Below are 17,199 nucleotides of genomic sequence, written 5' to 3' on the forward strand. Positions count from 1 at the left end.
TGTTAAGTAATGCAAGGTGTCTGCCATTGGTGTTTTATAACAAAGAACTGGTTGGCATGGTGCCATGCTCGTGAATGGTGTCGGTGCGGTAAAATGTGTTATACCCTGCCCATGCGGAGGATAATATCAAAGACCTGCAGAAATCACAAATCTGGGATCAGTAAGATCAGAGTTGAGTCTTACTTTACATTTAAATGAATGAATCAGAAGTATAAAGACATAAAGTAATTGCTTTTCCAAATGCTTGCCACAGCGCCCCACTGTCTGATTATGCTGCTTCACTGTCGGCAACCCTCAAAGCACTCCATGAGGTCAGTAGGCAGGGAGATGCCTTCTGTCCATCCACGTTTGACACAGGGAACCCACACTACCAGGAACAACAGCTTTCCAAAGCGCAGGGCCCTCGAATCTCAACTGCTGTCCAACCTCCTCTTTCTATTGTGCAGTGTGGACTGACGCTACCAGTAACCGCACATCTCTAAGGCTGGTTTGCATCGGGATGATTCTCTAGTGTAAAGGCCAGCCCCCGTGAGGGACCAGGAGTACATAAATTGCTGTGCACAGTTATCCTGATGAATTATGACAAGGACGATCTGAAATAGTAGGATTTTTTTGTCTTTCTTCATATAAGGAAACTGAGAACAGGTCAGCAAATTCTCTATTGCCACAAGCTAGAAATTGACAAAACTTGAATTTTAAGCCAACTGGGCTCAAACTCTGTGTCCCAGATCAAGTATTTCTGTGGTCTCAATGTTACAGGAGAGAGAGAGAGAGAGAGAGAGAGAGAGAGAGAGAGAGAGAGAGAGAGAACTAAAAGATGTTAATTGACCGAGATTGTAGAGCAAATACATCAGAGATGGAATTCACATTGGAATCACCTGACTTTAAACCTCAAGGATATAGAGGTCTCAGAAGAAACAGAAAAAAGGGGTAACAACTGAGTCCAGTTTGGGCAAATATGGAACAGTCTTGGGAAAAACATACAACATCTCTATTTCTAACACTATGGAGTCCAGCAGACCAAACTCAAACTCAAAATATGTTCCATGTGTTTAAAGGTATTTCATTTCCCTTCCATAAACAAATTGAACACAGCCTCCCTGTCAGATACCATTCAGGACACTTGCATGGATCATTCTTTTTCTCTCTCTTAAGATTTAAAACCTTTACTTCCTATGTGCATGTTTGTCTGCATGGATGTAGCTCCTCGTGGCTGTGCATACATGTACGTGTGTGCATATATGTGTGTATGTGCATTTTCATATGGGTGCATATCCAGGTGAATGTGTGTGTGTGTGTGTGTGTGTGTGTGTGTGTATACAACTGTGTACAGGCCAGAGATCAACCCAAATGTCCTTCAGGAGCCATGCTGTACATCCCCTTGAACTATGGTTGCGACAATGCTATGCTGGTAGGGTGTTTTTCTTTCTTTCTTTCTTTGAATTGGGAAACTGAGAACAGGTCAGCAAATTGTCCATGATCACAAGTTAGAAATTGACAAGATCTGAATTTTAAGTCAAGTGAGCTCAAATTCTGTGTCCCAGGTCAAGCATTTCTGTGATCTTAATGCTGCAGCATTGAGCATTTCCTGTTGGGGGCTGTTGTTTGCTTGTTTGGTTGGTTTGTTTTCAGTTGTTATCCAATCATCTGTTTGTTTTCAGGCTGTTCATGACTGAGGAGATGGTTCCGTGAGTGAAATGTTTGGTACGTAAGTATAAAGACTTGAGCGCAGATCCTCGGCATTCTGGCACTAGCCAGTTTTGGTGCTGTGCACCTCTAACCCAGCCTTCTGAGGAGAGGGTGTCAATCAGTGAGTCCTGAGGGCTGGATGGCTGACTAGCCAAAACACCAAAATCCAGGTTCAATGAGAACTATAGAAAATTCGTGAGCCACCCTTTGCACAGGCCAGCAGTGTGTGGGCTCAGAAAAAGAAAACCGTGGAGTTTCTATTCAGGACCTTAAGGAAAGTCTAATGGACCAGGGACACTGGACAGAAACAGAGAATTCTTCAGGTCACACGTATGATGGAAGCCTGTCAGTATACAGGCGGAAGTATACTTCTCCAACCGGAATGGAACCAGCTGAGTGGAGAATTTAGAACGCATGATAGCATGGAGCTGTGCACTTAATCAGCAAATCTCACAACAGCAGCCTCCTTCACCCCCCCCCCCAGGTTTGCCAGGATTAATTTTAGAGTCAATAAAAGGAAGTGCTACTTTGCACAGTAGATGGCGAGCTCCGTGAGAGATAGCAACCGCTTGGCCGCACACAGGCACAGGTGGCCTTCAGAGGTGATTATTTAAACACCCGGATCGACTTCAGCCCATATGGGTCTGCTGAAGACGCGTGAGACCATGAAGGTTAGCAGACAATGAATGCATCGACCTCCTAAGCCCCTGCTTGCTCACCCCTCACAGGAAACAGTCACTTTCATTCCACGGCCCAGCATTTAAATTTTGATAGTGTTCCGTGCCAAAAAGTCTTCCTTAGCGTTCAGCAAAACCTCCCTCTACAATTATCCTTATTATATCCGTTTGGGCTCTATTTTTGAATTTGAGATTACAATCAACAAATATGAGGCTCATGTTTTATATCCTCTAGATTTTGGATTCTGTAGTCAGTCCTATTTATTAAGGCCAGTGCTGTGAGCAGAATTCTGATCCACTGAGTGACTGCAGAAGGGAATCTTAGAAACCAGAGGAAGAGTACTATTTATCCTTCCTAGCTTTTTTGAGGCTACAGAGATAAGTGTTGTTCTGGTGCCTCAAGAAAACTGGGTGTCTGGCAGTTCTGTGACTATCTGAAGTCCACATCACAGAGTCGGCCATCCATCAGCAGACGGACCTCATGTGTCTTATTTACAGTACCAACTGCAAGATACAAACTGAGCATGGCAGTGTTTGTTTTTCCTTCTGGCTTGTATCTATTAATCTGTGTAGTTCTGAGACCCACGGCTACGTCTCCTAACAACCCCTTCAAAAGTATCACCCACCACTGGGAAGGCATCGATCCAATCCCCCAAGATGCACCAGTGTCAAGTGGACATTTTGTTGATTATGGTACATATTCGTTCTCCTTTCTCTTCTAAGTCTTTGACAGCATGCCAAAAAGAGGCAGCGGTATTGGATCCTCTTTCTTTGCTTAAGTTAAGCTGCTCACAAGTCACCAGAGGAAGGTCGGGAAGAGATGTCACTCAAGAGACGGAACATATAGAAAGTGAGTGAAACTGGTCCATGTGTCAGGAACCATTCTACAGACAGGTATAGGGTCAGTGATCTTGTAAAGCATAGGAGTTTCAGGTGACAAATGTCTTTGTATGTGGAAACCACTCAAGAATAGGGAAACAGAGGGTAGTTGACCATTCTGTGGAAGGTCCAGGGCAGCACACTGGAGCGTCTTGAGAGTCACAGGATCAGGTCCAAGACTCGAGCAAGGCTCTCGGTCCTAGGTTGGCATCATAGGATCCTATGTGTGTGGCTTATGCAACTTCTGCGTGGCAGCACTGTGCTAGACTCTCCAAAGTATGCTTTTCTCTCTGGGCCTCTTTTCTTAACTTAAAGAGAAGAGGCGGGGACTTGGGCGCTTTAGCTAATTAGTTCTTATTATTGTGAGTGCCCTAGCAGGGCACACAGAGGAGGCATGCCTACCACAGTGTGGGTGTGGAGGATCAGAGGGCACCTCGTGGCATTGGTTCTCTCCTTCAACCTTTACGTGGTTGTGGGGACCAAACTCAGGTTTCGTGGCAAGTGGCTTTTTTGTTTGTTTGTTTCTTTGTTTCTGCTAAGCCAATTCATTGATCCACAGCTGCCTTGCTGACGACAGAAATGAATTTCACTAAAGAAAAAAGTATATCAAGTGTTCTGATATCAAGGTTCTGGTCTTCTGTTTAGAACACAGATGCTTCTCAGCTTGTCCACCTTAAACAGTTAAAATAGAACAGGGTTCATCCTTCTTTTAAAAATGTAAGGTACCCTTGTGAGACAAGCATGAATTTTTTTTAATGCTCATCTTTTTTCACAAATGGAAGCCTTCAGAGAGAATTAGTGGCTATCAGAGGCGCGCGCGCGCGCGCACACACACACACACACACACACACACACACACAAAATAGCACTAAAAAACTTTCAAGAATGCAACTAAAATATAAACAAAGAGCAAAATCAACTTGCTGAGTTCATGGGATATGTGAATGTCTTTGTTATGGAATCTTATCCCCCAGACCTCTCTGTGACCCCAGAGGATTGAAGTTTGGACTGAGAATAAAGGACAGGAGCTGATACAGGGGGGGGGGGTGCCAGCCTGTCTCCTGGGATACCCGTGGGTTTTCTTTCACACCCTGCCTCTGGCTATGTATTTCTGTCCATCTCTTCCACCCCAGTTTTGTAAAAATAATAATAATAATAATAATAATGGACTCACAGTGCTCAGGTCAGGAGATGCAATCCCTACACAGTTCAGATGGCGATTGATTTTAACTGGACCAACTCTCTGGTTTTGGGTTTCTCTGTGTGTGAAATGGGTTTTCGCATAAATGATACCCAGGACTCCTCTCTGAGGTGGTCTCTTATTCCCTTCTATTAGTTCTCCCTCTTCTCATGCAGTGAGCCCCCAGCAGCATGGGGGGAGTGGCCTAGTGCTTTGAGGGACTCCCCAGTGCTCCAGTTTGTGCAGCTGCGGGGCCCACTACTCTGATTTACATATGCAGATGAGGTCCGTGAAAAAGCAAGTCCACTAAAGAGGAAAGGACTTCTTCTTTGTGTTCCTTTTGGCCATGATTTTCCCAGAATCATGGGAAGACAAGAGATCAAGGCAGGGCCCCCTTCTTATCCCCTCTTCCTAAAGTCACCTGCATGGTATGAGTCTGAATGGAGAAGTTCCTTTCCATTTTCAGTGGGATATTCTATTCCACAATCTTGTTAGGCCTTTGAGAGAAAGAGATGGGAATGGGAGGAAGGAGGGGAAGAAGGGGAAAAGGAGAGAGAGAGAGAGAGAGAGAGAGAGAGAGAGAGAGAGAGAGAGAGAGAGAGAAACAGAAATAGGCACAGAGAAGATGAAATGGGCTTTCGAGTCATCCTAACAGTCAAGTGGCCCTGGGAAAGCTAAGCCCGCACTGCCTGGGTCATGCTAAAACCAGGCTTGTCTCCTTAGCCAATTCTGTGTGTCTGCTGACACATGAGTCCTCACAGAGCACTTCTTCGGAAGGGAGTTAAGGCCACCTAACTCCAGGTGCAAACTCTGTTCTCCACCCACCCCCCCCCCGTGTCCCTTTGCTCCCCTCGCCCCTGTGGGGGCTTTCTGTGGTTGTGTCCACCCAGCTCAAGTTACATAAATCGTGAAGAAACATGGGCACGGGTGCTTGCGCAGGACTTTTGATATGGTGCTGTCTTTCACCAAACAGGCTATGAGCTTTCTGATTTGGCCTGGCTCATGTGGAGCACTCTAGCAGCTGCAGAAGCCCAGTAACGTGCTGAGCACATTCCCCCCATGACTTCCACTTGAGAAGATGCAAGGCACTACATAAAGGTGAAATGAAAACTTTCTGATTCATTCGGGTCCCACCCTCAGAAGCTTCTTCCAGCTTCTGTTGACTTCTGTTACCAAGCATTAGACAAGCAGTGCCACCTCATACCCAGTTCCTCGGTTCCCTGATTTACAACTCCCTTGCCAGACTTTCCCCTTCTGCTTTCACCCTCTGAAGGTATTTATCTGCATGTCCATCAGAATGGATCTCAGTTTAATCTGGGTTTTATGGTTGATCCAACTGAAGCTTAGATTCTGGAGCACTGGAACCTCCCCCTTCCTCTATGTCGTTGTTAACTCATGGGAAAACTACGTGACAATCAAGACACTGAAGAATACAAATTGGAGTGTGATCACTTTCCTAACAGTAAGATTTCCGTGTGTTCAGGATCTGAAACACGTCGAGAAGTAGCTGTGGCATCAGGCAAATGGCCACAAACACTCTAAAACTAGGAGAGCAGATGAGCCGACCACATACATACTCAGGGTTGGAGGGTTAGTCCCAAGATGCATTTGGAAAGGACCGAAAGTCTGAAGTTGGGTTTACACTCACTGGACTGGGAAACGGGAGGAGACTAACAGTGGAAAAATACAGGAGAAGGAAGCATGAGCAGCTTCACCTGGCGGGCGCACAGCGCTGCGTGCTCAAACTGGAGCCAGACGGAGAGGGCTAAACAGGAAGGTTGAGATGCAGGCAGGGGTGTAAGGAGCGGAGAGACCAGTTGGAAGCCTTCTGAGACACGAGAGGGCGGGAGCAGTGAAGACTGGAGGGAAGGCGTAGAAATGAGTTGCCCGAATTCTTCCAATGCCTTGACTCATGCGCCTTCCCCTGCCCCACCCCCTTAGAAAGCTTATCTTTTGATCCTCCAGGTGCATGACTTTCTGCCCAATTACTTGTCTTCAACCCCTCAGAGCAGGTCAACCATGCAGCTCAGAAGTCTCGCTGTCACACTTGGCCTCGGTTGCTCCTGGCACTGTCTGCACTGCCCAGACTCTGCATCGGAGTCCCAGGAGGAGAGCAGTAGCCTGAAGCCCCCGGGGTCCTCACGGGAAGGTTTCCTCATAAGATGCTACCTGCAGAAGGATCGAGCATAGGATGGCCGTGGGGAATATCCTCTTCTGAGTCTGATTAGAGGACCTGCCATGATCCAGCCCGTCACGCCCACTCCCGTGGGGGTGGAGGGGGTGGCAAGCAAGAGGAACAGGTTAAATGGGTAGGGAAACCAGATCAGGAGGAGTAAAGGGCCTCACTTTGATAAAGGAGCCAACCCAGGCCATGGTCACCACTAGTCCTGAGATTCGCAGGCCAAGAAAATCAGAACAGAGGAAGTACAAGTACTTTGTCCCTTTTGCTGAGCAAGGGGATCCCGGGCCTCTTGCCCTCTCTGGGTCTTAGTTTTATTCTAGAAGATGGGAATTATGACATATCCCTTATTGCTTTGCTGGGCTGATTTTCAGCTAGAAAAGGATGTGGAGGTAGGATAAAGACAGAAATCACCACACTCTGTCTCAGGCGACTGCCACCCCACTCTCCAGAACACACAGGCATGGAGAGGAGTGAGAGAAAGCCTAGCAGGAGAGGGGAGGCTGTGGATGCCCTCTTTTCCACGTCAGACTGAGCACCCGGGACCTCGGGCTAGTCTCCTCGTGCGACTGGTTCTCATAGGAGAACCAATGGTCCATGATCACAGAGTGAGTCAGAGGATAAGTCCAGGTTGGGAGGATCCCTGCCTCCCAGGCTCTCTCTTTCACTACCCTTGCACCCCTGGCTAACCAAAAGGAAGCTCGCCAGAACACAGTCCATGGCCCAGGGACTAGACTCAACTGACTCCTGAATTACTCCTGAATACTTACATAATTGGGAAGAAGGAATTGCTTAGCCTGGGGCTGGATCAGGCACAGTTGTTTTGTTTTTGTCTTTTAAATCATCTTGTAGAATTCTCAATAACCATTTCCTTAGATTCACAACATTCATGCACTGAGAAGATAGTCCAGGGTCCAAATCTGGGGTTTCCCACCTACTTCCCTTTTTTGTCCTTAGGCACTAGTTGGCTCCAAGAAGAAGAAATGATAGTCCCTTGTGCTAGCTAGTACCTGCCCTGTAGCAAAGACTTTGTAGGAGCCAATCCTCCAAGAAACGCTTTCCAAGTGCCTACCTTATTTTCTCCTCTTAACAACTGGATGGGAAATTAGGATACTTCTATTTACAGGAGGAAGAAAGAGGGGAGGAGGAAACCTAGTGTTTTAACTTGGAGAACTCAAGTTAAGACCATTCTGATCACAACAGTTCTCAGAGGCGGCTGGAGCTTCCACTCCAGGTCTTTCAGAGCAGGTCCTGCTGCCCTCCTAAAGGACAGTATTGTTGGACAACAGAAGCCTTTCACCCTCCCAGGAATCTATAAACACAGACTCTGCCTCAGCCACGAGCCTGAATGGTTTAGCCTTCTGGTGAATTCATCCCTCTCTGAGCATTTCCCAAGGACAACACTTTGCTGGGTTCCAGGAGGCTGGGCCACTCCCTGGTCGGCAAGGCTTTGAAGGTGAGCAAGCACACCATCAAGTCTGATCAAGGGAGGGTAACTGGGTCACAGGAGGGAAAGAAAGATTCCTGTCTGGAGCAAAGAAGTCAGCGAATAAGAAAACATGGATATGTGCACGCAGCCAGAGCATCCAGGGCAGGTAAGCCAGGTGAATGACGGGCAGAGGGCAAGCTACAAGAAGGGAGAGATGGGGCTAAGGCCAGAGACAGGCCAGCATTCTGGTGAGCTCTGAGGCTATACCAGGCTGCTCAGTGAGTTTGCTGGTCCTACTTCATCCCAGATATAAGTGGCATGGCTTCTTAAAGCCTCAGTGTCCCCTTCTGTCCAGCAGAAGCCAGGAGTGTTCTCCATAGATGACTAGGGGAAGGCTGGGCCAGGAGCGCACCGGGAATACTTAGGTCTCCCCAGGCTTGCGCGCAAAGGCAATGCAAACCATAGTTATTTATAATGGCGCCAAGTGAGGCTCTGAAAAGACATTGCCTCAGCCGCCAAGCACTCCCTCTGGAATCCTGAAAGCCTGCTGCCTGCTACAGGACTGTGCCCAGATCCCAGCTGGAAGCAGGCTTATCTCTTCTCAGCTCCTGGCGCTTCTTTCCCGGCTGCCAGGATGTTCTTCATACAACAAACACTAAGCTGCCTGCATAATTCCGCCCACGGAGGAGAAAGTTCTGCCCTCCCCTCACAGAGAATGGGGCTAGTTCCTGCACACCCTTCATGGCAGGTTCTTTTTCTGTGCCATGGGCATCTCACCGGGCAGCCCAGCTCAGGCTGCTCCTTCAGGGCTGGAAAGGCCTTGGCTTGGGAAACTAACCAGTATTTCCCCAGTCTCTTAACGCGGACCTTCATTGGTGGAGCTGTCTCCTCCCAGCCAGCCTTGTGCTAGTCCTGAGGGACTCAGACACAGGAAGAGTTAATGAGCAAGGCAGGGCTGGGGTGGCAGAGGGCTCTGAAGGAAAAGCAGACTATGGGGATTCTAAATGTAAACAGAACTTCCTCACCTATGGTAAGAAGAGAAAGGCTACAATGTTTTCAACTTTTTAATCTTGAAATGCAAATGACGTCAATTTTCAAATATAGTCTTCATTTTTCATTTCTTCTTTCTTCTTCTCCTCCTCCTCCTCCTCCTCCTCCTCCTCCTTCTTCTTCTTCTTCTTCTTCTTCTTCTTCTTCTTCTTCTTCTTCTTCTTCTTTTCATTTCACTGCATGGACCAAGTTGTCCTGAAACTCACTATATAGCCCAGGCTGGCCCTAAAGTCCCAGCAATCCTCCTACCATAGTCATAGGTGCTGGACTTCAGGCATGTACCAGTATCCTTGGTTGTTCCATTCCATTTTTTAAATTAGACCTGATTTATACAACCGGACCCCACTTCTTGGTGGCCCTCTAAGGAACTCCAAGAGCAGTCCATTTCAAACTTAAGTACACACGTGTGTCTAGAGTGGACATGTCTGTGTACATGCTTTGGTTTAGAGCCTCTTTCTAGAAAGTTCCTAGTTAATATGGGAGGTGCTGACTCGTGCACCCAGTTTTAAGTAGCAAAGGCCTGGAGCTCCCCAGAGACGAGAGGCTTCTGGATAACACCTCTCCATCAGCTCTACACCAGGTTCTTCTGCTGACCCCTCCCTAACTCCTTCAGGCTCTGGGTGTCTATTGTCCAACTGGCAGGCTGGGGAAATTCCTAAGTGCCCTGCCATGAGGAAGAGCTTGAAGGCATAGCCTTTACTCCAACAGAGAAGTACAAAAGGTCAAGTCAGGCCTTCCTATCCACACCTGCCACTGGATCACATGCAGAAAGAAGAGGGTTGGGGTGGGGGGAGACAACTCTGGCAGGCAGTCTCTAAGGAGGACCTTGGAACACCCACCTTCCCCTGAGCTCTCCTAACCCCACCTGATGGAAGTCACATTCCCTCTTTAAACCCCCAGTCCCCCAAGTCTGCCCCCTTTGGGTTCCAAGATGCTCCCACTGAGATCAGGAGTATTTTTAGGGATGCTATGGGCCCCAAACTTTGCCAGCCCTCCTTGCACATTGATCCTGGATTCCACAAATGCCAGGTCTCCAGATCCAGGAGGACTGGGGTGGAGGGGATATGTGAGCACATTGGAAATGCAGTGTGTGGCCTGTTGAAGGTTTAACCTGGTTGCTCTGCCTGATTAAAGCAATACCAACACCTGCCCTTTGGGAAGCATTTCAGCATTTACAGAGCATTCCATCTAAACTTCTTGCATCCTGTTTTTCCAGGAGGCCCTCGAGGAAGATAGGGAAAAGACTGTCCCCTCTCCTATTAGTCGGGGAGGCAATATGACACAGCTACTAAGTGTCCCGCTTTGGTTACTTAGCTCCCAGGCCTAGCCTCAGGCCTTTATCATAACCCCCTGCAGCCCTATTATGTTTTGGTTTTGAAATGTCCTCCCATGTTGAAATTCTTGCCCCTGGTGTGTTGATAGCATTGATATTCCAAGATGGGGCTTTTGGGGTATCAGTGAATCATGATGAGGTCACCCGGCTCCTCTTTTTCCTGACCATCGTGGCAGGAGAGATGTGGGAGAAATATTGCTCATTTCACAGAGATGAGAAGGAGAAATTTGGGGATGTGCAAGGGAGGGAAAGAGGGGAGAACGAGGAAAATAGAACAGGGAGGGGTGGAAGCAGAGGGAGACCCTGAGACAAGATCTAGCTACCAAACACCCTGAATGACAGATCCTACTTCCTCCCTCCATCACCTCCCAGGAGCCCATCAGACTGTGAACCCATCAATCAAGGTGCTGATGGATCCAAACTTCTTTCTGCATTTAAATTATTTATTTCTGCTATTTTGCCACTCTGTGAGAAAGCAACTCCCATCAACTCCTACATTTGCTTCTTCTATAACACTTTAAAAACAAAAACAAACAAACAAAAACACTGAGAGAGACAGCATCCATAGACCATATTACAACCTGGTATCAGGCTAGAGACATAGTTCAGTGATTAAGAACATACTTAAGAAGCACTCACTTGAGATGGCTCACAGTCACCTGCAGCTTCAGCTCCGTGGGATCCGACACTCCCTTCTGGAACTCTGGACACATACCCACTCCCCCAAAAAGTCCCACATCCTCCCACAAAATTCAAAACAAATTTGAAAAACTGGAGTCAGTTTTAATGTTCTTAAGACGGGTTAGAGCAGAAACAGGAACGGGGCAGAGTGTATCCGTGGTCCTGGAAACAAGAAACACATTCAAAGTGCAGGAAGGAAGAGAAGTTAAAGGTGATTCCCATAAATGCAGGCATGGTTGAGAAGGTGCGTCCTGAGGCTTCCAAGAACCGAGAGAGAGGGCTCTCTGGGTCCTGAGCCTGGAAGAACAAGGGGAGGAGCAGTTCCCTGAGTGTGGAAGAGGCCAGCCTGGCTATAGATAGTCTCGGTGCTCATCTGACTCCCGCAGGAGCTAACCGGCCAGGGACCCTTCCAATCAGTATCCACGAAACCCATCTTCTTGGAGAGGTTGGGAGAAAGGTTTATGGAGAGGATGTGACACAAAGTCGGGGAGCGGGTTGTCTCTGGCCTTCCCAGAATAAGGTTCTCTGGGCTCTGCTGCAACTCCCTGAAAGCCAGTCTATAACGGGACCTTGGGAGAGCTCCACAAAATCCAGACCAAGAAATCCGAGAAACCCCACAAGCTACAACAGGGTTAGGGTCCCAGCCCTGGGTTTCAATCCCAATCTGACTATTCTACTCAATCCCAAGAGGCAATTTTAATAACCTCTGTGCTGACACACTGGGGATACTGTGTGGGGAGCCACAAACAAATACCATGTGTACTCTATGACTCGGGTGGAACTGAACCTCATCTGCCCTCTGCAGACCACAGCTCACCGCACCTGCATCTCAAGAAGTGAAGGCTAGAGAAAGCTTGAAGGGGCGTGGCCTCCTGCAGACAAAACTACAACTGCAGGATCAACTGCTAAGGTATAATCTCAATCTATTTTAATCCCATTTCTTTTAAAATAACGACTCCCCCTCCCACCCACAGGGCAGAGGCTGGACCCTCTCACACAATGTCGCAGTGAGCCTCCCCTGCCTTTGCACGTGTGACCATCACTAATGAGATCTTTGAGGGCGAGGTCAAAGGTGGATGCATCACCTGGGTGAGAGCATGAATCCCCGAGAGCTGCAGGTATGGCCACTGGCTAAGAGCAGGATTCTAGGAGTGCAGAACATGGGACAGAGAACCCTGGCAAAGATTCGGGTTCAGGCCATGGCAAGTGGATGGGTGGATGGCTGAGAACACACCCCAGTCAGACGCAGGCAGAAACGGCAACCCAGAGAAGCTAATGGGCTCAGCAGAGCTCCCGGGGCTCAGTTCGCAAAGTGTTCCCTCAGCAGATAGTTTAGGGAAGAGTCTTCAGTTGACATATTCAAATCTAGACCCCAAAGAGAAAGAAAGACTAGACTGTGTCTTGCTATCCTGAGACCCCGAGCTGCGCAGCACGTCTTAAACTGAAAGGCAAGCTCTGACTCTCTGTGAAGGGCTCCAGCTTCTAGACAGGGCACCTGTCACACCCCACTGAGCTCACCCTGTTCTGTTTCTGTGTCCTCTGCCCCTTGATTGCTGCTCTGCCCTGGGGGTGGGAGAGGGTCTCAGTCTCTCCCTGCATTTACTCAGTCTTCCCACTGAGGCCCACAGTTCATCTCAAGGAGTCCCTATGCTCTATCCTCACCCAAGGTGACAAAAACTAACACACACACGTCACCAAAACACACGTGTGATCAGGACACAGGCTCAACTGAGGCACAGACTCAGGTCAGAGAGCAAAGCTGCTTGCTGTGCCTAGAGGGGCCCTTTTCAGCACAAATATCCTAAAGAAGAGAAGCCCTGAGCTGAGAGGCCCGAAAAGCCCCCATCTTGAATGCCACCAGTCTCTAAAGGCACACAGCACCGTGTCTCTGTGCTGCGGGCGGGGGAGGGGGGCGTGCCAACTCTGGGACAGACTCCCAGCTCCACTGCCCGCTGTGCCACCTCACCTGAGTTGTAAAACCTCTCTGAGCTGCTGTCTTTTCCACCTCTGGGCTACAGTGTCTGTAGAGACCTTCTAAAAGACTTGGATAAGACTACTCAGGCTTCGCAAACACTCAGTGAAAGGTCATTGCTATTGGAGGCACTCTCAGGCCAAGGAGAGACACACAGGCTAATCTAAGGCCATTCACCTCCTGGAAGACCAAGGGCTGTAAACTAGATGTTTTAACACCAGGGCCGCATTTTTCCCCCGTCTACAGCCCTCCTGCCTACCGTGTTAATCTAGCCTTTATCCCACTGAATGCTCAAGCAAGCCAGGAAGTTTTGAAACTCTGTCCCTATTACAGAACCTTTCTTGCTGTGGGGAGCGAGAGAGGGTTCACTTCTTCAACTCCTGGAACCCCATTGCTACTATCAACCATCTCCCTCACCCTCCTGACTGAGAAAAACTGAAGAGTCCCTCCCCGTCTTCTCCCACAGCCCTGCTCCAACTCCTGCTTCCTGTTCTTCTCTCTCTGAGCCACTGTACTCTCCAGTGGCCACTGCCTTATCTGCTCTGCTCCACTTAGATGAGGCTTGTTTGGCAAACTGGTGCGAATTGCCATGTGAAAGCCTGGGGTCCAAGGCGGCTGGAGACCCAGTTGATTTTGCTTCTCTATTTTGGTGGCAGTCAGCCAAGGAACACTGGGATTTTTGATATCTGTGAGGCAAGATACTAGTGACACAACCGCCACGTAGTTAACAGCCCACTGGAGGCCGACAGCCTGTTCCTAATTTTGCGCAGATTCTCCTGAACTATATAGAGGGTTCAAGATTCCAAAGAGGGCACCGTGGTGTTAGAAATGAGCTGTCTGACCCTCTTTATTGCAGGGACGGTGATCTTAAGTGGAATAAGAGGTGACAGGGGAAAGCGTTCTGAAATTGGACTCTGTAGCCAAACTGCTTGGGCTTGGCTCTGTTGCCGACTGTGAGGCATGGGCCAAATTGCAACACTATGCCTCCGTTTCCTTATTTGTGAAAGAGACGCGATAGTCATGTTGCAAAATCGCCACCAGGGAGCTCCCAGGCTGGATGAAGGTCTTCAGATCCCCCCTCCTCTACTGAGATGGACAATGTCGCAGACCACGGTCCTAGAAATACCACCCTGTACGTTCCTTGTGCCCAAGAAGCTCTTGGAATGGGCCAAGGCAGAATAGGATCCTCAGCAGGCAGACCCTCTCCATCAAGAAAGAAGTCACTATGGCCATGGGCTCTGCTGTCCTGCGAGGCCCCTTGGAACCTTGGGAAAAGACGCTGCCGGCACGCGCTCGCTGGGGCGTCCCGTCAGACAGCCTGGACTCAACAGTTTGTTGGGCACCCTCGCCCTGCTCTGTCTCTCTGATCTCTGATCTCTTCTGTTTGATCTTCTTGGGGTGGCTGATGACTCAGAACAGCCTCTCTTCAGTCCCACCCAGGTATTCTCCTTCAGACTTCAATTCCAATAAAAGAACCCAGTGATTCATTCGCCACTGCCTTTCTCAGGTTCCGGGCCTGGGGAAGCAAGAACGGCTGAGAAAGGGTACAACCTGCTTGACTCCAAAGCGTCCTATCCTAGAGGGGGCGCTCTCACTGAAGACGGCGGAGGGGAGGCATGCTTCGTGATGCAAGACTGAGTGCCAGGAAGCTCTGGGGACACCTGTGCAGCTGCACCAGAGAGGAGTGTTGACTCGGGTGCTCAGAGCAAGAGAGGAGGAGGCAGGTGTTCAGCCCCAGTCTGCCGACTTCTCTGACCCTGGCCAGCACCGCTAGCTCAAGTCCCCATGGCCTGTCAATATCCACCGGTCTCTGAGCCCACCCTCATCTAACTCAACTCCCAAGGGTCAAATTTCTATCGTTTTTTTCAATGCCCTCAATCCTCAGTGGCCTTTACTCCCACAGTCCCCTCAGTCGACCCAAATTTTAGAGTTAATTCTTTCCTCTCCATGAAGAGTATCGCATCGGGAATCCTCCATCAAAATCAGGTTCTGATCTTTTCCTCTCTGATGGTTCAGAGAAAGTTATTTATTCTCCTTGGGCCTCAGTCTCTTCATCTGCAAAATGGGATTATCTAAAGCCTTTTTTTTTTTTGCGGAGGACTTTCATGAAGAGGAACTGAGATAGATGAAAGTGCAGAACATAGTATCAGGAGCACACAATGCTCTAGAAAAGTCAGTGTGAATCACAGTAATCAAACTAATAAAGGCATCGCTCATTGGCTTATCTCACGTCACCTCTTTGGAAAGACCTTCTCTGATCGCACACCGGAACCCCAGGACCAGGTTTCTCCCTTGATCGCATCCCACACTAATTTTTGAAGCAGGGTCTCTCACTGAGGCTGAATCTCACCTATTCATCTAGACTGGCTAGACATAAACTCCAGGAATGCCCTGCCTCTCCCGATCCCTGCTCCCCATGCTGAGGGCACAGATGTGGAATGCTGCCTTGCTTCATGTGGCTAATGGGGACCCAAAACTCAGAGCCTTGGGATTACACAGTAAGCTCATTACGAACAGAGATGCGCCTCCCCCCCCCCCACCGCTTGTATTTTTTTTTTAATTGTCCTGCATTCTGCAGGACATTTCAGTGAGTTACTCACTCACTCTGTTTCCTCCCTTGAAGGTAAGGACGGTGACGGTTCCACATCTGAGCTCTTGGCCTAACCTGGAAGTGATCTGGAAGCTCCCACCAGCTTTTGCTCCGGACTGTGCATCAAAAGCTTAAATCAATGGTTCTCAACCTTCCTGATGCTGTGGCCCTTTATTACAACTCCTCATGTTCTGGTAACCTCCAACCATAACATTGCTTTCATTAGCATTTCATAGCTGTGATTGTGCTATTGCCATGGACTGTAGTGCAAATATCTGATAGGCAGGATATCTGATATGTGACCCCCCAAAAGGATTGTAACCCATGGGGTGAGAACCTCTGACTAGGAGGCCTTTGGTGCTGGGGAAGAGTGGGGGGATTCCCTCTTCAGATAGAGCAACTTTTTATGAAACATCTCTGCCTCTATGGATACACACTGTAGCCTGGGCTGCCCAAGGGACCGAGTAGTCATCTTGGTGAACATCACACTCACATCTCAGCACCCAAAAGTCAGAACTAATAATACTGTTCTTTTTGGCCAGGAAGATTGATGGTAAGCAAGTTCGAGAGAGAAAGTTCATTTATCACTGAGAATCTGCATGGTGATGGGGGAAGAGAATGGCAGAGATCTTACTGTCTAAGAACAGAAGCAAGAAAACGAGAGTGGAGGGAAATGATATAAGCCTCGGGATCCCAGGCTGAAAGAGCCTTGATATTGAATAAGAAATTCTCCTTTGGGTCCACAGAACCTCCCAGCATGGGAAGCAGATACTCAGAAAGGCCCCACATTTCTTGGTCATCTGACCTACACAGTTGCCTCTACCCCAAGACAATCGTATTTGAAATTCTCTAGGCTGCAGTCATGACCAAACTTAGAGCCCAGTCACAGAATTTGATTGCTCTGCGGTTTGGGTCATGTCACAGTTGTTATCCTTCTGCATTTTAGTTTGAAAAAGACAAGAGTCAGAAAGAGGTCTGGATCTAAAAGAAACCCCAAGCATCACCCAGTCTTTTTCAACCCTAGCCCAGAAAGGAGGGGCCACCATAGCAAGCAGCGACAGAGCAAGGTCTGGAATGCAGCTCTCTGGCTCTGAGTCCGGTGCACTTTCCACTACCTCAAAATGCCCCCATGGCTGTTCAATCCAAGGACAAAACCCCTGGGGAAAAGAGGTTGTGAAATGCTTCCACTTGAAGCCCAGGGCTGGCTGCAGGCCCGGATGCTTCTCTATCAACCCTCCTAGCCTAGTCTCAGCTCAGTAGTTCTCATCCTGCCAGGTTATATTAACCATTCTCCTCCACAAGAGCAAGCCCTGTCTTCCTTCCCTCTTTGTCCTTAGGACAGTTGTCACTCACACTTACCCACATTGCCACTGAGCCATGGACTTTGCAGCCTGACAGGTCTTTGTCCTTCAGACTGCTTAGCAACTCTAAAAGCCAGTAGCCAGTAGCCCAGATATTTAAGTTCAAGGTTGAAGAGGCAGCTTTGTACTTTTTCCTCTTCCCTTGGGTTACTAGAAACTTAAGGTTCTTCTTGGACTCT

This window comes from Microtus ochrogaster, chromosome 2 (assembly GCF_000317375.1).
Source record: "Microtus ochrogaster isolate Prairie Vole_2 chromosome 2, MicOch1.0, whole genome shotgun sequence".
Taxonomy (NCBI): Eukaryota; Metazoa; Chordata; class Mammalia; order Rodentia; family Cricetidae; genus Microtus; species Microtus ochrogaster.